We start from the raw sequence: 22,577 nt of genomic DNA, 5'->3' as shown, positions 1-22,577 counted from the left end.
TAGCTTATTAAACTAATAGGCCCTCTAAGTTAGGAGGAGATGTTTCTGTTATTACTCACTCTTCCATCTTACCACCTCGCAAAATTTGTAGCATGTGGCAGGCAACTGGTACAAAAAATCAGGTGCAGGGAAGACACCGGCAGGACTAGGAAGAAAAATACATTTTTACAACCACTAATATCAAATGTCTGATGGAAAAATTTGAATCTATGATAAAAACTTAAAAATCTAGAAAATATGATGCCAGTTCATAATTCAAAGGAAAAACTAAAACTTGTATTTGAGTTCTGAATAGCCAAAAATAGGACAACTTTAATCATTATTTGACTATATAAAGGAGAAAAACACATTAACCTCTAATACTAGAAACATTTTTTAAGTGGACAAGGAAAAGTGACATTTCAATCATAAAAAATAATATATCCTAACATTAAACACATTTTATATAATTCTAATAATGTAATTTCATCCCATTGTTCTCCAACTTCTGCCAACACACGGACAGAAAACACACAGCTTTGTTATGACTGAGGAATGTAAATTGATTAAATAACCAATAATGTGCACACTGAAGTAGATAAAGACAGTTCCCAAGTTAAAACATTCTTTTTCTTATCCGATTGTATTGAATTTTTCATGTGCATTTTAGCTCGGATCTTAATGCAATGTGTGAGAAAAACAGTTTCCTGGGGAGGATATGTAACAACTCACATTATAGCCTTAAAATAGTGAAATTATTTATAATGCTTACATATTCAGCCACACTTCACTTTATCTGTCAGTCTCCAGTCAGAAAAAATTGAATTCATGTATTTCAAGGGAGGGAATTTAACATGGGGAATTAATAGCAGGAGTTAGGAGCAGATGAAAACTCAGAGTTGATACTCACGGGCAGCCCATATCAAACCTAAGGCTGGGCAGGAGGCAAGCAGATGGCAGTGCCAGAGTTCAGGAACCAGTGCCCTTCATAAAAAGAACGAAGGAAGAGGATATTTGAGGATTTAAGTTGCTGGGTCCACCAGGCCGGACCTTAAAGCACGGACCTTAAAGCACCTGGCCAAATCTGTAATCCCAAAATTTTTTTTTAAAATGTATTTTTATTGATTTCAGAGAGGAAGGGAGAGGGAAAGAGAGATAGAAACATCAATGGTGAGAGAGAATTATTGACCAGCTGCCTCCTGCATGCCCCACACTAGGGATCCAGCCTGCAACCCAGGCATCCAACCGTGACCTCCTGGTTCATAGGTCAACACTCAACTACTGAGCCACACCGGCCAGGCTGTAGTCCCAAGGATTTAAAGCCACTGTCAGATTTATCATAATGCACCGAGGAAAATGGAGCAAATGCACTTTACTTTCCCCGTGCCTTTGAATTGGTAAAAGCTAGCTCAGAATACTGCGGGCAAAGAAACCTAAACAGTGTCATTTCCAGGTTTCAGATCCTTGAGAAATGAGCGGAGTGAGGTGAAAGCCAGGCATGGAGCTGGGAGCAAACAAGAAAATGATGGGTGCTATGTTAATTATCACACCTTAAGTGCAGGATTGGAGAAAGGGCCAGCCAGGAAATGTACTTCCTTTCATAAGTAAGTCAAATATCCTCCTGAATTCTCAGTGTGCCAAATAAGAAAGGTCTTTTCTAATGATTAGGGGAAAATAGCACACCATCTAATTTGAAATGACAACCTGAGGTCTGAGTTTTCTCACCTAATTTGAAAATCTAAATGTCATTTTAATCACTTATTATTATTTCTGAGTGTGAAAAGAACTTCTAAAATTATTTGAATTTCCTTCTAACTTTCTCCTATCTCTTCCAATGTTCATAAATGCCCGCATACTCTGAAATACAGTCTCCTTTTAAGAGGATGTGTTGCTGTTACATTAATGCTCATATTTCATAAAATGGATGATTTCTTAGCATTTACAAGGTAATTTATTTAGAACAGTATAATGTTAAAGATTTTATAGCACAGTGTACACACACTGAGCACTGAGGAAGTTTTACGTTATTTAAAAAAAAAAGAAAATTGCACTAGATAAATGTAGATAGATGGGGTGTTTACAGCTAGCTGTAAGTGTATGATTGTTATAACATGAGATGAAATTTTAAATCGAGTTACAAGTAATGCATCTCCTCCTCTGGCATCATCCCTCCTCTGATCTCAAGTAGTTTATTATCCTTCATGGTACTCAAGTATATCATTTATTCGTTTCCCCATCCATCTTCTCAAGTCTCTCTATGTGTCTTTGTCTTTGAGCTTTATGCATGGCACATACCCAGTTGCCAGAATACTCATTCCTCTTCCTTTAAATTCCTTATCAGAATCCTTCTCCCAACTAAAACCTAGATTTCCTGATGTGCTCGATGATTTTTAAAGCTCTGAGGATTAAAAAGCATATAATTGACAGGTGTAACTCCAGGTAAAACAGCCTTTAAACATACATTTTATATAAATATTGTACATATATGTCTTTTTCTTAAACTTCAGTATTGCACATACCTCCTTTGGAGGGAAAAAGAATAGCAGTTGGAAAAATATTGGCTAAATATTGACCAACTAAATTTTCCTATAGAAACTTAGATAAATAATTTACAATTATGGTTTATCACTGCAAAGATAGTTTTATTTTATAACTGTCAATCTCTTTTTGAGATAATCATTGCCAGGGTAGCAGAATTAATAAACAAATATACAGAAATTCTCAAACCCCAAAGATCATGTTTCGAGCTCCAAATACTGTGTCTCTCTCTCTTCCTCATCACTATCAGAATATGTCCTGTACTTAAATATAAGAACACTTTTTTATAAGACCTGCATTTGTGATACATGTTGCTTTCAATCTGTTGAAATAAATAAGACAATAGCAAAATAAAAATTAATGTAATTTTCTTTAGAATTATTACCTACTATGGACAGGTGTTTCATTGATGATATAAATAATGCAAGGAAATTTAAAAATAGTACATGTTGTTGCATTACTATAGGCAAAATCAATGTGAGAAAGCTAATTGTAGGTGTGAAATGAGCAGTCTTTGAATGACTAGGATCTGTAGAGTGGAAGGAAGACTATGCCAAGGCCATTAACAATAGAGAAAAATCAGAGTGTAGTGTGGGACTGACTAGCTTGTAGTGAATCATTGATTTTCAAGTCATGTTCTACTGACCACCAAGACTTCCTATATTATGCAATATGTGGTTAGGTCTTCATTGTTAGAAACACATTTAATATAGCAAAACAGAAATATAATCACCACATATATTTTGCTACATAAATCATTTTGAACTCTTTGAAGATCTACAAACAAATTACCTTGTGCAGCCAGGCTAACTCATTGTTGAGTACTCCATGAGTGCAGTCCTTTTTGCATCTCTCTGCATATAATTTACTTTCTGAAAAATAAGCTATTGATTAGGGAGTTGTAACTTTATAACAAAAAAATACAGATATGAGAACAGGCATTCATAAATAATTGCACACAAGATAGCACAAGCATGACATTTTGATTAAGACATGCAAGTTTCATGTCAATCAAACATGTTCTGGTCACATAATAATATAGTAGTCATGGTATACAATATTGAATATGATAATTTAAATAATGTTTATGACATTATAGATAATTTTTTTGAATGGAAGATCCAATAAGAACCAGAAATTCCACTTGTATTTATCCTGAAAAGATAAATGCAAACATGTATCTACACAAAACTTGTACATGCATGTTCACAGCAGAATTACTTCTACTAGCCAAAATATGGAAACTGAAATGTTCATTAATTGATGAATGATACATAAAATGTGGTGTATTCATACAATGGAATATTATTTTACAATAAAAATGAATGAAATGTTGATACATGCTATTACATGGATATAATATCTCTAAAATATTATGCTCAGTGAAAGAATCTAGTCACAAAATGCCCCATATTATATGGTATTATTTATAGGAAATGTCTGGAATAGGAAAATATAGAGAAATATAAAGTCGATTTGTGATTTCCTTGGCTGGTTGGTAGAGGAAGACTGAAGGGTTACAAGAAGTCAGGAGAGGAAATGGGAATTGATAGCCAAAGGGCAGAGTTTCTGTATGGTGTGATAGTAATGTTTAAGATATTTTTATGTTGATGACTGCATAACTTTGTAAGTATACTAAAAATGTTGAATTGCCTATTTTATTTTTTTAAATATATTTTTATTGATTTTTAGAGGGGAAGGAAAGGAGAGGGAGAAGCATTGATATGAGGGTGAAACATCAGTCAGCTGTCTTCAGCATGCCCCCTACTGGGTATCAAACCCACAACCAGGGCATGTGCCCTAACCAGGAATTGAAACCAAAACTGTCAACCTTTAGGTGCACAGGACAATGCCGAACCAAGCGAGATACACAAACCAGGACTGAATTGCCTATATTAAAGAGGTAAATTATATGGCATATGAATCTTAGCTCCAAGAAGCTATGGTGACAGGAGAAGATTTGACTTTGGGTGGTGAGCACATGGTGCTATATACAGATTTTATAATTTAGAAATCCATACATGAAACCTATATGGTCATGTTGACTAATGTCACCCTAATTAAATTTAATTTTTTTAAAAAAAGGAAAAGCCGAAACCGGTTTGGCTCAGTGGATAGAGCATCGGCCTGCGGACTGAAAGGAACCAGGTTGGATTCCAGTCAAGGGCATGTACCTTGGTTGCGGGCACATCCCTGGTAGGGGGTGTGCAGGAGGCAGCTGGTCGATGTTTCTCTCTCATCGATGTTTCTAGCTCTCTATCCCTCTCCCTTCCTCTCTGTAAAAAATCAATAAAAAATATATTAATAAATAAATAAATAATAAAAAATAAAATTAAAAATTAAAAAAAGGAAAAAAGAAAGGATAGATAAATATTATCAGCTATTGGTTGTTACTATTTGGAAGAGCCTGATGAAGAAATGTAAAACATATCCCAATTAATTGAATAATATTAAGCCCAAGGCATGCTGATGGGTTCTGAAGGGGTTAAAAGCAACTAATAAGATAAGCTTTTGTATACAAGTGGCTCATTATACAGTAAAAATAAGGATATGTAATTTTGAAGTTGCAAAGTTCTGAAAAACTTACTGCAAAATGTCTCTCTAAAAGGTCATTCTAACTTCCTGCTAGAAAGACTAAGAAATTTTTTTTCATACTAATAGAGCCTCTGTTATGTGGGAAAGAATATATGTATCCAAAGCATCAATCCATGAGAAAGACGTTATAAAAGAAGTCCAGCCTGTCACATTCAATGGAGCATCATTGAACTATTTGGAATCAGGTGGCTGCCGAGGCCTGTGACATTCTACCAGTGAAGTAAACTATTGGTTAGAAGCAAATTCTGATTGACCTGAATAGTTATATTCACACAATATTTTGTAATGAACAATAATTATTATATAAAAATCTCAACAAAAAGGGCATCCAAAGAAGGCTAAAACATAACCAGTAAGTAATAAATGAAATATTTGCAGTCAACACAATTTTAAATTCTGAAATTCTATTTTTCCCAAAAAACAATGGTAGTGCCACATTCTTCTCATATCTCAAAACAATAATGTTCAAATCCAGTTTCTGAATCCAACAGGCCCAGGAGACTGAAGCTTAGAAAAAGAAACATTCTTTTGGAAGTAGTTAATAGTCACAAGTAAACACTTCAAGTTATATCAAAATAAATATTGAAATTTACCATTTAAGTCTGTTATTTATTTCAGTTAGCACTTATGCTTGTTGAGACGAGGCTCCATAATTGATGGCTGAAGACTAGTATATAATAAACGGTCCTAACCTAGATCTTTGGTGGTAAAAGTGAAAAGAACTGGGTTCCCATCTAGGAGGAAAAAATATGTGTGGATGACAGAGACCTAATCAATAATTGGGGCATGTTAAAGATATAACTTTATGTAATTAAAAGCAGTTCTAAAGGATAACTAAGGCTAATCCCATTTAAAAGCTGAGGAAATTAGGTCTTGGAACACTCAAATATCTTGCCTACCTTCACGCAGCTAAAGGAAGCAGGTCCATCTGCCTGAAACACTTGTCCTTGCACTGAACTCCTGATGTCAATTGGGGGTTACAAAAATCTCTCATTTAAATTGGTGGTAGGATGCATTAACCAACACAGACATCCTTATAAAAGGTGATTTCTGAGATCAAAGGAATGTATCGGATTATCTGCCAGTAGTCAGAGAGCAGGGTTCAGGGGATTGAAATACAGCTTGAGGGTGTTTTGATGAAGAGGAGGAGAGACATAAGTGTCCAAGGCTCGCTCGGGGTGAGCAACCCTAAAGGAAGTGCCCCTATAAAAGACCTTTGATGAGCCAGAAATTCAGTTGAAGATGCTCATGACAGGGAAGGGAGTAACTGGTAAGCTTCTTTGATGTGTGAAGGATTTCTTTGGCTACCAAATACTTTTGTGCATCCTATCTCAAGGAGAAATTATGAACATTTTTATTAAAAATGAAATTACTCTCATCTCAACTGCCTAAATTTGAAAAAATGTTAAAATAAAAAATTGCTACAATATATATTATATATAATAATGCAGGCTTCCAATATCATGATACAGGTAGTTATTTTCATTCTCTACATTAAACTAAATAGGTACTATCACACCTTGATTAGAAATATTATGTCAATGCATATTGACAAAGAAAAAGAAAAGAAAAAATTATTCCTGTGAGGTAATTACTTACACTATTTTCAGTGATGAATGCCTATTAGAAGCACTCAAAATTGAAAGTGATTTATGGAGTTTGTCCTACTTATAAATTATCTAATTTTAGTTTTCATGCTTTCTGTTGCACCAGAAATGTTATGATATTCTAATATTAATAGCTTCTATTAGCTTTAAAAAATATTATAGCCTTTCATATTTATGACATATCTTAATAGGAAGTGAGGAATACTAGTAAACATCTCTCAGGGAGAAATAAGTCAGTCAAAATTTTGTACCTCCTATTAGTAGAATACACCAAAGCCCATAGATTTAATCTGAATAAAGGTAGGAAACATTATTCTCATTTTTAAAGATGAGAAAATTGACTCTTACCCAGTTTAAACAACTTTGTTAATACTTACCAGTAACTTCTCTTGGGCCTCATTCATGTATTATCATTAATTCCCAACAATCTTGTAATGAAGGATGAATGTGATAGTGTTACCAATGAGAGAACTGCTTCTCAAAGCGATTAAACAAATTTCCCTTGGTTAAAATTGGAGCTCTCTGCAATACACTAGACTGCTCCCGTGGCTTCCTTCAAATAGCACTGTATTGCTGTTTAACCCCTTCCAAATGTTCCCCAGGGACTGTGCTTTACCCTGTGCAGGAGGGAAGAGTCAGGATGTCAACCCAAAGCTCACATCTTGTAACTCCACTCATCTGAGGTCAAAAATAAGCCTCTAAGTAGCCTGACAATGAAACTTGCTGTTAGGAAAACCCTGGGCAATGTGAAAGGGGGATGTATTAATCAGTCATTATCTTAGCTATCAGCTACTCTCAATGAAATATCTAGTAAGACTGGATGGAGGCTTATCTACCTTGTCCACTTAATTATCCTTAGCACCAAGAAAAGAGCCCAGTAAAGAGGAATTTCTCAATAGGTGTGCATGGAACATTGAGTGAATGAATAAATATGACTTTATCATGAGACAGACGTGATAGGCTGGATAATATCTCCCAGTCCTCCAAATCTAACTGGCCTAATTCTCACCATTGTCCATGATTTGCTATCAGATAGGGATTTCATTGACTTAATTACCCAGTTATCACTCCCATTGCCTTTCGGGTTGCCAAAAGTTGGAAATAGCAATAGGAAGTCAGAGCAATTGAGTTAAACATTATAAAAACACCCAATTTTCTTGTTTAGAAAATAAATCCATTTGAAGTTCCCACTTTACACTAAATTGCAAGTATGTTGCCCAGGAACTCAAAGAAGCAGAGAGTGAAGTTATCCCAGGATGGTTCAGGTAATCTTTCCAGCTAGACCTCAAGAGTAATAGATCGACTATCCGCAAGGTATAGGCACCTAGAATGGCAAGGGTAATAATTGCCAGGAAAGGCAAGCAAATAATACCTCCCTTCTGGTATTACCTTTAAAAACATATCTTTCTTTTTTACTATCCCTCTCCCTCATCTTAAATATACATAAAATAAAGACATAGTGAATGTGAATCCTAAGTCTATTTTAACTCTTATTTTGTTCCTTTGAAAATGGAAGGGTCATCCAATACAAGGGTGTCCAATCAGAATGTAGTGAGAAGCCTATGGTTATATTTTCTAATTGTCTTATTTGATACTAGTATATCTACTTGCACGTAATGCCCCTCCTTTGGACATTATGTGCTGGATATCATGCATTTGTCCTTGCATATTTGCTCTCCACCCTTCTCCCTGATATTTGCTTTGGGCCCCTTACCCTGGGATATCTGGTTGTGTTCACCCAGCAGGTATCCCTGTTGGGATAGCAGAGGGAGTGAGGAAATTGAGGTCAGGATGCTTTGCAGTATTTATTCCCCTGGCTCTCTCCTCGTCACTGACTGGCTGTGTCCTGTTCTGAAGATTAATGATCCTCTCAACATTCCCCTTTCTAGTCAGTGCTCTCCTTCTGAATTAGGGTAGCCACCCCCTCCCCTTGTCCCCCGAAGGCTCCACATTTATTAGCACTAGGATGCTGCACGATTCCTTGTCTTACAGGAAACAGCTCTTTGTGAAATGTCCTCCCTTTGCAATAGTCTCTGTTTTATATTGTCCCCAAACATCTGATTCTGAGCAAGTCATCTGTTTTCTTCTGCTAACCTGACTGACAAACCCTGCATCCTCTTTCTGGGAGAGTCCTACTCTTCCATTTCTTTGCTTTCTTTTCTTTGCTATTCTCATGACGCTAACTTTTAGTTGAATGCATAATTCTGAACCACAAGGCAATGTCTGTATTTGTTAGAGATTTTTGAGTCATCAAGTGCAATTGGAAACTATTATAGTAGATAAAATGACCTTGAGAGAGCATGCAGACTGTGACAGAATGTCTAAGGACAGAATAATTATAGCTGTCTTTTATTGAGCAGAGAGACATGTTCTAAACCCCTTACATTTTTTTTCTAAGTACTTTTCCTATTTAATTTGATTTAGTCCTCAGAATTCTCTGAGGTAAGTACTTCTACTACACCAATTTTACAAGTTAGAAAATGAAAACACCAAGTGGTTGAACAACTTGTCCATGTCACCAGCTGGGGAATAGTGGGAAAGATAAACACCCAAGAAATCTGGTGGTTTTGTTCTTGATACCTGCACAATACTATCCATACACTGACAGAGCAGCTGGAAACATGGGCGGCTCTAACGTGTTTATTTAGACTCCTCTATCTTTATTCTGAATTTAATTGATATCTCTACCCAATCACCAAAACTAAAACCCTGAGCTATTTTTTGTTTGTTTGTTTGTTTTTGTTTGTTTTTTTTCCCCCCTCCACTTTGTCTATATTACCACAGGGTTCATTTAGGCCTTGCCCATTTTACCCACAGAGTTCTATGAGAAGACTGAAATCCACGCGAATGAATGGATCACACTCTTAAGCCGCATAAGCCAGACATGACCTCAAGTATTTGAGTGTGACTCATGTTATATGCGTCATCTTAAAAAGCTTGATGTTGTTGTTGTTGTTTTTAATATCAGTATGTATTTAGGAAGTGCATAAACTAGCTTAGGATATTACTGTTCAGTTATATTTTACTTTCCTTTTTATACTAAACATGTAAAATATTTTTAAAGAAAACAGCAATTAAGAATACATTAATATTTGCCTTAAAGAGAAGGCACTTCTAAAGTTCACACATTAATTAAAGGATGAGGCCAAGAAACTATGTACATAAAAAGATGGCAAGATTTGAACGTTAATTCATACTGAGAAGGTATTAGAAAATTTTCTCCTAAAATTTTATGGTTTGTACAATGTTCAGAGTTCATTAGGACCTGTAAATCAATGCACTTATTGGAGTAATTCCTGGAAGCATCTAAAGGCATAAGAGATATTTGCCCTTCTGGTTTATAAATATAGGACATAGCACTAGTTTATCACTATGCACAGGAGACATTTACATTAGACTCTAGAAAACAAAGATACTAACATTTAGAAAGGCAACCGAGTCAAAATAATGCAGCAGCATTTCTCTATCCTTCACCTCCATTTGGGCCCCCCACAGAAATCTCTACCTAGAATTATTTCAAGATTATTACAAATAGATGGCCAGCAGGGGAGGGCAGTTGGGGGGGACCAGGGCTGCAGGGGAGGGCAGTTAGGGGTGACCAGGCCAGCAGAGGAGGGAAGTTGGGGGTGACCAGGCCTGCAGGGAAGGGAAGTTGGGGGGGAACCCAGGCCTGCAGGGGAAGGCAGTTGGGTGGGACCAGGCCTGCAGGGGAGGGCAGTTAGGGGTTACCAGGCCTTCAGGGGAGGGCAGTTGGGGGTGACCAGGCTTGCAGAGGAGGGCAGTTAGGGGTGACCAGGCTGACAGGGGAGGGCAGTTAGGAGCAATTGGGCTGGCAGGGGAGCAGTTAGGCATCAATCAGGATGGCAGGGGAGTGGTTAAGAGGTGATCAGGCTGGCAGGCAGAGCGGTTAGGGGCAATCAGGAAGGCAGGCAGGTGAGCAGTTGGGAGCCAGCAGTCCTGGATTGTGAGAGGGATGTCTGACTGCCTGTTTAGGCCCGATCCTACTTGGATTGTGCCTAAACAGGCAGTCGGACATCGCTTGAGGGGTCCCAGATTGGAGAGGGTGCAGGCTGGGCTGAGGGACACACACGCTCGTGCATGAATTTCGTGCACCGGGCCTCTAGTAATAAGTATAATTTTTCAATTAAACATGATAATTCACAAAGGTAGAGCCCATGTGTAAGTCTCAACTAATTTTTATTGTAGAGTTTGATCTTTTAAGATTAAAGTTATTAAATATCTAAAAAATAATGCATTATTTATATGCATGGTATTAAGTTACATGTAATTTTATAATAGTTTCCTAAATTCAAAATAATTGTACTTGCTTATATATGTGCTTAAAGTACTCTTTTTTTATTGTAATTTAAGTAATTGTATTCTATCTACGTATGTTATTAAACTAATAAAAATAGACCTGATATCAGTGTGTAAAGCAGTATTCATCTAAGGTTCAGTGCCCCATGTACTACTCTTGGATCTAAAATAAATACGGCACAATTTGCTTTGGGAACTCTTCTCACTCCAGTTTTCTAAATCAGCAAACATTTTATTACCACTCTTATCCAATTGTGGTAATGGGTTTTAAACTCTTCCACATCATTTTTATCACCCTCTACTTCCTCAGTTCAGTTAGAATGACTAGTTGTTCTATCTAGAGAATCTTACTAGAGTTGAGAATCAATTCTTCACACCACCTCTTTGCGGTACTGGAGTAGTCTCCTGATTGGTTCCCAGCAGTAGACTAATTGCTTTCCTATGAACCCTAGTCATTACTGTCACTGAGCATAGTACTCCTTGCTTGAACAACATCAGTAGTTTTCCATGTGCTGTCATACAAATCTGACATTTTGATATACATATAGAATCTCCTAATATATAATGTAGGACATAGTCCAAAGTCTTGACAATGACTATTTCTACACTTTAGGGTTATGCATGGTTTTTCTTTATTTGTTTTTCAATTTCTACAATAATTATATGCTATGTTGTATGTACAGGAAGCAATTTTTAAATTAGAGTGTTTTTTTTTTGTTTGTTTTTTTTTTTACTTTTCTATCTTGAGACTGACCATATTAGGGAAGAAATGATGATGACAGATTCAAAGATGATGACAGATTATTTTGCTTGGTCAGTCTTATTGTTTCCAGTCTCAAACCAGGCATTTTATCAATCCATTTCTAAATTATCCCTTGAACCCCAAGTAGGATCATATATTCTTGGGTTTCTTAGCTCTAAAGATTTGTTATTGGGTAGTACTGGAAATGGAGACACATGTTTTATTTAGTTCTGTGCATCTGGAAGTAGGTCAGAAGTTTATTATACTTGTCATACCTATTCATTGCAGGTTTCCCCTATCTTTTCTTCCTTCTGATTTGAATGTGTTAACTTTATTCTTCTGATTTCTTTTTAGTGGTTTGGAAATTGGATTCTGCATTATTATTTTAATAGTTCTAAAAATTTATTATGCCTATATTAATTTTTATCTATGAAATAAACATATAGTGTCGTTTGGATAATTTAAAAATTATTTCTATTATTTAAAATACTTTGGATACCATCTTCTATTTGTCACATCCACCCATTCTCTTTCATTTTCCTTCATCTTGTGTAGTTTGTAACTTCTTCATCATTAGTCCATTTTCAGTAAAGATTTGTCACAGTCCACCCTACAACCCAAGTTTGGAAGGTTGAAATTAGAGTTTATTCTTTCTGAAATCGAGCGCCTTTATGCTCCTAGACTAGTTTTTATGTTCATTTTTCAATTTAATATTCTCTTTCTATAGAAAATCAGATCTTTTGCTCATTCATTGTTGAGACTAGTGTTTTTTATTCCTCGGTGTGTGTGTATGTGAATATTTATTTTTTAAATTAAAGCTACCAGATGGGTAGGAAGATTTCTCTCATTTTCCAGACCATTAGGAAATATTTCTTGCCTTTCTCCTTCCCAATCAAGTGCTTGTTCTTAATAGCCACTTTGCCTGCAATGCTTTTTACCCCATTTTACCTCTTAACATTTAGTTTCAGTGATAAGGTGTTACCATAAAAGTATCTTTCCCTTAGGACCTCCCTTAACAAATGGTCCTCACTTTCTTTTTGGTATTTAACATCTACCATTGCTAGTATTATCAGCGCACATGTCCTCTATCTGGGAAGATCTAGAATTGGAGACTTGTGAGTGAAATGGAGTACTCCAACAAATTAGGTTAGAACATACTGTATAACCAGGAAATATACAGGGTACATTGGGGCATATTGTCATTTATCTTTAGGTCTCTTTCTCATAATCATAATCTTCTTCAAATAGTGATAAAATCAGAGAGGAGACATTTAATACATATTACATCAATTTTCTTCAGAATTAGAGCTTTTTATTTTGTCAGTTTAATTAATTGATTTTATAGCTAATTTGATATGGCTTAGACATAACAGAGATTTCATCTTGATTTATAGCCTACTGACATCTACTGCAGCTTTATATTTGGAGGGTGGTTGAGCCAGATCCAACAGATATCATTTTTATAAAGTTGGGGGAAATTCTGGGAATTAAACATAGCTGCATCTCTGCTGAGCTGTATTCAGGTATATGAAATGGTGAGATGATTCCACATAATTTTTCTTTCAGGATACAGAACAGCTTTCTGGGAGGGAAGTGATCTTGAGAGAAGACAGAACCGGACATGATGAGTTATAGCCAGTATCGAAAATTGAGTCCATAGAGGACAGTAATCCATCTTAGTACAGGACTCTAGCTGTTTGAATTTGGTGTCTGGGAAAGAGCACTGGACACCCCTGTGTGTTCCAAGGAAAGAGAGGGCCATAAGTAAATAGTGCAGAACTGCTTCATTAAACTCACTTATGTATTCAACACTTTGCCCACTGGTGTGTACTAATATGTGACATTTCTACATCGTGGTGCTCTGAGCACGTATCTTTTCATTCAGAAAAAGTTTATTGATATGTATTTTGGAACCTTCTCGGAAAATGTTCTTTACATCCCTAATAATGATGTCTGTGGCACATATCTCTCTTCACTTTAAGGAACTTATGTGTGCTGACATATGCAGAGGAGTCCCAGGGGAAAGAATAGCTAATACATGATTATCTCACATTCAGCATGCACCTGCTCTATGCCAGACAATGGTCTAAGTACTGTGATCTTATTATATTTTTTCTTTTGTTGGTGACTGTCAGACAGGTCTATGTATTTCTGAGCTCTGTGTCTTGGATCTTAGTTCTTTTTTATAGGTCTTGGTCCTCATTCGAAACAGTTGATATTTATACAGACAGAAAACTCTTGGATGTAAATAAGTTCTGCAAATATTCATTTTTTTTTAAGATTTTTTTTTTAGAAAGAGAAGAAGGGGTTGGGAGGAAGAGAAACATTGATAGGCTTCCTCTTGCATGCCCCCTACTGGGGATCCAGCCTGCAACCCAGCATGTTCACTGACCTGGAATTGAATCAACAACTTTTTGGTGTAAGAGTAGATGCCCAGCCAGCTGAGCCACACTGCCAGGGCAGTAAGTATTCTTAAATACTTCTGCTTCTACTACATACAAGGCCTCAAGAGGTAGTGATATCTAATCCACTGTCAATTTAGCAGAAACCTAGCCCGGGTTTAACAGGCACAATCTGTTTCGCAAACAAGGCACCCCTGTGGTCCCCTTTGTCAGTGTGTAGGAAGGAAAGCTGGAGGGAGTGTTTATCCTTCCTGTCACTTTTACTCAATATTCTGTATGATCATTTCTCCAGGAGTCCTCACAGGAAAGCTCAGGAAATGGTAAGGCTATACAGTGAGCTCATGTGACCAGGAAGGAACAATTCTCCCAGAGGTGAGAAGGCTTAGTGAGGTGTCAGCAGAAACTGGAATGCTTGGCAGACAGGTAGAAGCATTTTCAGGGAATACTGACTAGCGAAACCATGTTTGTATGTGTGGGTAAACTCTGGGATTTCAATATTTTTGGGGGGAGGGGGTCTGTTGGAGGTCATGAATCATGTAGGACCAATAGATGAAGACATGGTATAATGTGGATTATTATTCATAATGTGACGCCCTCAGAGCTATCATGGTGGCTAGGCCTGAGAAATTTCTAGAAAATTACCTATTTTTACACTTAGAACTTCTTTCTAACTCTACTCTATTGAACCCTTCTAGTTTCTTTTCTGAAAATAAAATATATATATATATATTAAATATAATATATATATATATTAATATATATATATTATAAGAAGTTTTGTAATGACTTCAGCCAAAAATGTTAGAGTTCAGACTCAACCATTATAATTAACACAACCATCCATATATCTAAATCCTATGAATCTGATTCAAGTTTTTGTCACATATTCCAAGATATATTTTTACCTCTTTTGAGGATCATCAGGTTAGATGAAAAAAAAAATGTGGTTCAGAAACTGACTAGTTATGAGAATAAAAAAATGTATGTGTAGTAAAATGTGTCAAGAATCATTGAGAATACTCACTAAAATGTTTAAAATGGAAATCACTTGGAATTGGAATTGAGAGCATGACAGATGGTTTTACATTTTACATTATACAGTTCTTTATTGTTTGATTTTCATGACTGTATTTCTTCAACTAAAGAAAAATGCAAACAAAATCAATAAAGAATTAATAAATTGTTTAATACATTGAATTGGAAAAATTGACTAGCTACTTGGAAAATATATTTTAATAACAGTTCATCATATTATACTTCAAAAATAAATTCTGGATGAATTAAAGTTAAAATAATGACATCCAAATGTTATAGAAAATATAGGTGATTATCTAGTATTGATTAAAGAAAACCTTTTAACAAAACATGAAAGAATGGGAGAAAGCAAAGGCAATTTGACAGTGTTAGTAACATCATAACTGCAAACCACAGACTGGGAAATATTCACAATAAATTGGCACATAAAACGTTAATGTAATATATAAAGATTGCATATATTAATAAGAGAAAATTATCATGTGTCAATTGAAGAATGTGGCAGACTTATGGAAGAGAAAATGCAAATGGCTGATAAGATTAGAAATACTCAATATTTTTGGAGTTGTTCTAATGTTTTAATATCTGGTTGGGCAAGACAACTCTCCCCTTATAGCTTTTCTCTATCAGCATTTGCCTGGCTATTTATGCATGCTTACTTGTTCATATAGACAAAGCATCAAATTGATTAGGTCCCAAATACTGTATTTTTATTGGAATTTTATAAATTATCTTAAGATCATTTGTCATCTTCTGATATTCAGTTATCCTATCTGAAAGCAGAGCATGGCTATCCATGTGCTCAAGATATGCTTGTAACTCAGAGGAGTACATTACAGTTTTCATGATGTAGGTTTTGCAATTTTTAAGTTTATTTTTAAGTATTTGATAGGTGTTGTTATTGCAAATGGGTTTTCTCTACCATTATATCCTGTATCTAGTTATTGTTTGTGTAACCTATGAAGGCTATTGATGTCTATAAGTTAATTTTATCTTTTGCTACCTTACCAAATTCTTTTATTATGAACTTAAAATGGTATGTTTTTTTCATTGATTCTGCAAGATTCCTAAGTATATAATCATTTCGATGGCAAAGAGAAATAGGTTCAGTATCTGTTTTCCAATTCTTATGATTATAGTTGATTTTTTTCTGCTTGCATTTGCTGATGGTTTCAGACAAATTATAAATGGTAATGGAAATGTGTGTATGCTTTCCTTTTCCCTTATATTAATGGGAAATCTTGATTTATTGTCCATTAACTACATGCTGGGCTAAGAATTATGGTAAAGAGGTTATATCTTTTAATAAAAAATCCATTAGTGTTTATTTTTAAGTGATTTTAAATAAACGAGTTTGTCAAAGGCTTTTAAAAATCTATAAAAATAATCATGTTTCTTAAATCTATTAATATGTTCTGTCAATGGTTTTTAAATACTTAACCCACATTGCATTCCTTAAATAAATCTTTCCTGCTAATTTTCTTAATGTAATACTGAATTCTGCTTGCTAAAATGTCACTAAAATGTTTACCTTATGATCACAGATAATATTGTTTTGTGATTTTCTTTCTTTTATCTGAGTTAGGTACTCATATTACATGTTTTGCTAAAAAGAGTTTGGAAATAGTCTTTCAGTTTCCATGGTTGGAACAAGATGTGTGGCACTGATTAGGGGCAAGCTATCTGTTTTTGAAGTCTGGGAAGATTCCCTTGTAAAACAATCTGGGCCTGGGCCTTTTTATCTTTACTTATTCTGTGGAAATTGATCTAAGTTTTCTATAACCAATTGAGTTAATTTTTAGAAACTGTGCTTTCTGAGGAAATTATATAACTCCTCTAACTTTGCAAACTTGTTTAGATAGACATATTCAAAATAATCTCTTCTTTATAAGTTTGTGGTGGTTTCAATAGTTATTTTTCCTTGTTATCTCTTATTTTGTCTTTTTGTAAAATAACCATGCTTTTTTTTTCCTTGAAAGTTTTTTCTACACTCTTTATAATTCCTCTCATCTCATTCTCTCTTAATGTGTTTATTACATCCTCCCACCCCATAAATCCACTAAAATTGGTCTTTTCAAATCATTAAGGAGTTATGTAAAATCCAACAGTCACTATTAATCCTTCTTACTCATCCTTGCTCCAAAGGTGTTTTTTTTACTTTGATTTCCAAAATAGGATACTTCTATAGCTGGTTTTACCTCCTTGAGCCAAATAATGGTTGGTCCCTGGGGCAGAGTTCTGAGGCTTCACTGTTTTACTATCGTCTCTGAATGTCACGGGTTTCATTGCTCAAAATGCCATGAATGTGCTTAGTGCTCACAAATTAATATCTCTAACCCAGACCCCCTGCAGGAATTCTAGAATTGTATATCCGAGTTAGACTCAACCACATAGTAGCCATACACAAATTTCAGATTTAACATGTACAAAATGGGACTCATAATCTTTTTAATTTAAATATGTTTTTATTGATTTTTAGAGAGAGAGGCAGGGAGAGGGATAGAGAGATAGAAACATCAATGAGAGAGAAACATCATTTGGCTACCTCCTGCACACCCTCTAACTGGGGGTTAAGCCCACAACCCCTGCATGTGCCCTGACTTGGAATGGAACCAGTGACCTCTTGGTTCATGGGTCAACCACTGAGCCACATCAGCCAGGCAGAACTCATAATCTTCCTTTCATGTTCCACTAAATACCATTTCAGTAAATGCCAGTACTGTCTGTCACTTGTTTAAGCTGAATTCTGGATATCATCCCTCTCTTTCTTATTTAACCTCATACAAGATCAGAAAGTACTAAATAGTAGAATGTGATTTCTTATTCAATCTATTGCTACCATCCTTTTACAAGCAATCATTTTCTGTCCTCTAGATTATTGCAATAGCCTCTTGACTGATCTCGATGTTCCCATTCTTTGCCATCCAAAGGTTATTCTCAACTCTTCTGTGAGTGCCACCCTCTATTTTATAGAAAATCAGATAGTACCATGTTGTTGCTCTTCTGCTCAAAATCTTATTGTGGCTCTCTGCCTAATTAGAGTGAAAGTAACAATGTTTGCAATTAACTATCAGGTCTCTTATGAACTGCCTCTGCAGCCTACTTCATTATCTCACTGGCCTCATTTTCTACTCATTTTCCTGGGTGCTTTTCACTCAATCCCCACATGCCCTCTTGCTGTTCCTCCGATACTCTATCCTGGGCTTTGTATTTCCTGTTTCTCTGCCTTAATGTTTGTAGTTGTTGTTGTTGTTTTTATGTACAAATGTTTTTATTTATTTCAGAGAGATGAAGAGAGAGGGATAGAAGCATCAATGATGAGAAAGAATCACGTCCTCCTGCACGTCCCCTACTGGGGATTGAGCTTGCAACCCAGGCAGGTGCCCTGACCAGGAATCAAACCATGACCTCCTGAGTTAAAGGGTCCATGCTCAATCACTGAGCCACACCGGCCAGGCTGCCTTAATGTTTTTATTTCCTCCATTTATCTCAAAAATTCCCTAGAAGATCCACTTCCTCATCTCCTTCAGGTAGTATTTGTACAAAATGCTACCTATTCACTGAAGCTATTCCTGCCTACCAGCTGAAAATTGGATCCCACCAGCTGTGCTTTCTATCCTCTGTCTATGCTTTATGTTACTCCATAGCACTTTTCACCAGCACATGTGATATACAACTTGTTTTATGAGTTTCCTGTCCCTCGACCAAGTGTAAACTCTGTGAAACCATAGGTTTTCTTTCTTATTTACTCCTCTATTCATAGGACATAACTGATCTAACACAGAATAAGCAGTAAATATTTATTCAATCCAAGAATGAATAATGGAATTAATTTTATGATATTTCTTTAAAATAAATATCAATATTCGGAAAACTGTGGTACATCTACACAATGGAATACTATGCTGCCATAAAAAAGAAGGAATTCTCATCATTTGCAGCAACCTGGATGGAATTGGAGAACATTATGCTAAGTGAAATAAGCCAGTCAATGAAAGAAAAATACCATATGATCTCACTCATTTAGGGATAGTAAAGATCATTATAAAGTGATGAACAAAAAGATAGATACAGAGACAGTAAAGCATCAAACAGACTTTCAAATTACAGGGGGAAAGTTAGGGAGAGGTGGGGGAGTTATGAAATCAAACGAAGGACTTGTATGCATGCATATAAGCATAAACAATGGACGCAAAACTCTGGGGGGGGAGGGCATGTGTGGGTGTGGGGTGGGGGGGTAATGGTAAGATATGTACACATATAATACCTCAATAAAAAAATATTAAAAAAATAAAAATAAATAAAAAAATAAAAAAAAAAATAATAAAAATAAATATCAATAAATAAGATATACATATTCCACCCTAGCCGGTTTGGCTCAGTGGATAGAGCGTCAGCCTGTGGACTGAAGGGTCCCAGGTTTGATTCCGGTCAAGGGCATGTACCTTGGTTGAGGGCACATCCCCAGTAGGGGGTGTGCAGGAGGCAGCTAATCGATTCTACAAATATTTTCTTGGGGATCTATAAACTGTTGTTTGGATCTCATTTCCTATCTTGTGATGTAGCCTAAAATTCCTGCAAGGTTTTTCAATGTCTCCTCCATGAATTTTCCCCATATTACTTTAGCACATATTGATCCCTCTCTCTGTTCCCTTGAAAATCTCATTCATGCCATATGAGGATTATCTTATAAATTTAGATTTTGATTTATTTTTATAGGTAAGCTTAATTTACACAGATGCACAACAAATAGTATAATGGTAAAGACAGCTTTTCCTAATTTTTATCTATTACCTTATCATTATCATTATAGCTGGCAATGTAGAAATTTAAATATCTAATTTTAATGAATATATTTATAAAACATAGATTGTATAGCAGAAATTCTTTTCTAAAATCAGAAAATCTTATCACTTAACTAAAGTGACTTAGTTACAAAAAGCCTTAATAATTCTAATGATAATTTTTATGATCTCTTATTCAAGAGACTTAGTTGCTAATTGTTCCATGAATATGTTATAGTATATTATACTCTTTTGTAGACATCTGGATTCTTTGAAGGGAGAATTAACTTTTAATTCAAATTTGATAAATGCCAAAGATTTCCTAAGGCGCCTACCATCTGGGAGGAATCTTATTATTTATTTGACTATTTTAAACATTTTCATATGGAACAAAAGAGGAAGAAGAGAATACTTTTATTGGCTCCCAAATGTAAAAGTATATTTCCTTTTAAATGCTAAGTTATCTATTTGTGTGTTTATTTGTAACCTCTTTGGAATGATGTATTAATGGTTGTGGGTAGAGAAAAAGCTTAGACATGTACTCTGACATGCCTTATTCTATGGGGCTTCCATATGATGTTTGTATCACATGTCTGGTATGACAAATGCAAACTATATTTGCATTGGGTAATTTCAAATTTCAAGTATTTATCTATAAATATGAGTTTTATTCATTAATATCTATATATATAAAAAGCCAGTGACTGGAACGCCATAAAGACCAGAACAACTAGAAGCTATGATGCCCACTGTGGCCAGGGAACAGGCAGGATCGGGGGGCAGGGCCAGCTGGCCAACCTCCCCCACCCCCTCCCCAGCCGCTGACCCCCGATAGGCCCCCTCACCCATCCAGGGGTGGGGCCAGCCAGCCAATCCCCCCAGTCCCTCCCCCCAGCTGGCCCAGCCCTGATTAGGCCCCGATTGGGGTGGGCCAGCTGGCCAACCTCCTGCCATCTCCTCTTCCTGACAGGCCTGGCCCCAATCCACCCCAATTGGGGCCAGGTCGGCTGGACCCCACCAATGCACGAATTTGTGCACTAGGCCTCTTGTAGTTATATATACTTATTCAGTGGATACTATATGCTAACCTTTGAGCTAGGAGTTTATTACTTCATAAGCAGAAAAAAATCAAGAAGTCTGCCTATATAACTGTTATGTCCAATTGAGTTTCCAAGATATTCTTTGTTAATTAATTGTATCAGTATTAATTAATAAATTCTCATTTTTAATATACACATAGAGGATATTTTATGTTAGCAATAAAAAGAAAACCAGTAAAAATATTCATGTGTAAATCTGCTTACTCGCTGTTATCTTCATTGAATTATATAAATTCTCAGAAGTTTATATGTTTCATATTTAGAATTTTGTCAATAATATAAAATATTTTGCTTTAGTAACTTTACATAGCTTAATGATTTTTTGGGTTGTGCTTGTCAGAATATCTGAGTTTTGAAAGTCACTATATTTATGAAAATTTAATAAAGCCTGTTAAAGCAATATACTACAGGCTGTTTAATCGAGGAATATCAGATGACTGACCTGACAACTTCATAGCCACTTGATCAAGAATGTCTTTGTCTACTAAGCTCTAGAATCCTTTGACTTACAGAGAACTGAGAAGTGTGTTTCTATGCCAGTTTACTCTTTGCCATTTAAAACTCTCCTTTCTCCTCCTTGGTGCTAGCTCTTATGTCAAACTTGTCAGCTCATTAGAACTAAAGGTCTTTTTAACTCCCCGCAGAGCTCTGAAATGAGGATTTTGGCCATAACTGTGGGAGCTGTCCCCAACCCTGAATTATTCTGCAATGTCCCTTAATTGTGTATGAAGACAAAGATATGTCAGCAATTTAGATTTGAAACCTGACCTTATCATTTCCTGAACTTGGCTTTTGTTTTTTATTTTTTAGTTGTCTTTTTTTATTAATTTCAAACATCATGACATATCTTGAACAGATCAGAACTAACTTCCTGAGTCCCAAAGTAAACTTTCTTCCTATAATGTAGAAGTTATAAAATATTTAGTTCAATAGACTACTGATATTATAAATTTCACCCATACCCATGCAGATCTAAATTAAAAGAAAAACAACACAGAGATTAATTCAATCAAGCCAATAAATTTTGAAAATTGTCACTTGCCTCTCTGTCTCCTCCCCTCCCCCCATAACTAGAGTGTTTTTAGGGTTTACAAATGTATGAAATCCAGACAAATCTAAAGGTCTCCTGGCGGGAGATGTTCATAAAGGAGAAGAAGCAAAGCCTGCGGGACTATTTGCAAATGAGTCTTGTGCACTCTTAATACCTGGTGCAACAGCTGCCACCAAAGATTTGAAATGAGTAAATGATTGAATGCTTTTTACTTTTTGCTAGCCAGCTGGTAAGGTAAAATTCCTTAAAGCACCAAATTATCAGATCGTCTTTATTGTTAAAAGTAAATTGTTGCTTGGGGACAGGGAGAGAAGAAAAAGAAAAAGAATGATGCTCTCAGACCACAAATACCCTTCTGTTCTAACTGCACCTCTGTGATAGTTACCTATGGCTATAAAGCAAAATGCCCAAGTGCTGCTTGCAACTG

The 22,577-nt window shown here is 35.8% G+C and overlaps 1 protein-coding gene and 1 long non-coding RNA gene across 5 annotated transcripts in view; one reads left to right on the top strand and one right to left on the bottom strand.

Annotated features, from left to right (window-relative positions):
* SGCZ (sarcoglycan zeta) overlaps positions 1 to 22,577 on the top strand; it is a 196,889-nt gene that overhangs the window by 38,597 nt on the left and 135,715 nt on the right. The gene's annotated exons all lie outside the window — the stretch shown is intronic.
* LOC114233258 (uncharacterized) overlaps positions 1 to 22,577 on the bottom strand; it is a 33,703-nt gene that overhangs the window by 1,868 nt on the left and 9,258 nt on the right. For 3 of the 4 annotated variants that reach the window (XR_003619408.2, XR_008556849.1, XR_003619407.2), the window contains 3 exons: positions 3,310 to 3,389; positions 890 to 963; positions 60 to 145 (listed from right to left, as the gene is read on the bottom strand). This is a non-coding gene — a long non-coding RNA (uncharacterized LOC114233258). Of the gene's footprint in view, positions 1 to 59; positions 146 to 889; positions 964 to 3,309; positions 3,390 to 7,096; positions 7,221 to 22,577 lie in introns of those variants that run through there. The other variant, XR_008556850.1, reaches the window with a different exon arrangement.

Source organism: Eptesicus fuscus, chromosome 8 (genome assembly GCF_027574615.1).
Source record: "Eptesicus fuscus isolate TK198812 chromosome 8, DD_ASM_mEF_20220401, whole genome shotgun sequence".
Lineage (NCBI taxonomy): Eukaryota > Metazoa > Chordata > Mammalia > Chiroptera > Vespertilionidae > Eptesicus > Eptesicus fuscus.
Note: the sequence above shows the minus strand (reverse complement) of the source record. Positions and strands in the feature narration are given on the sequence as shown.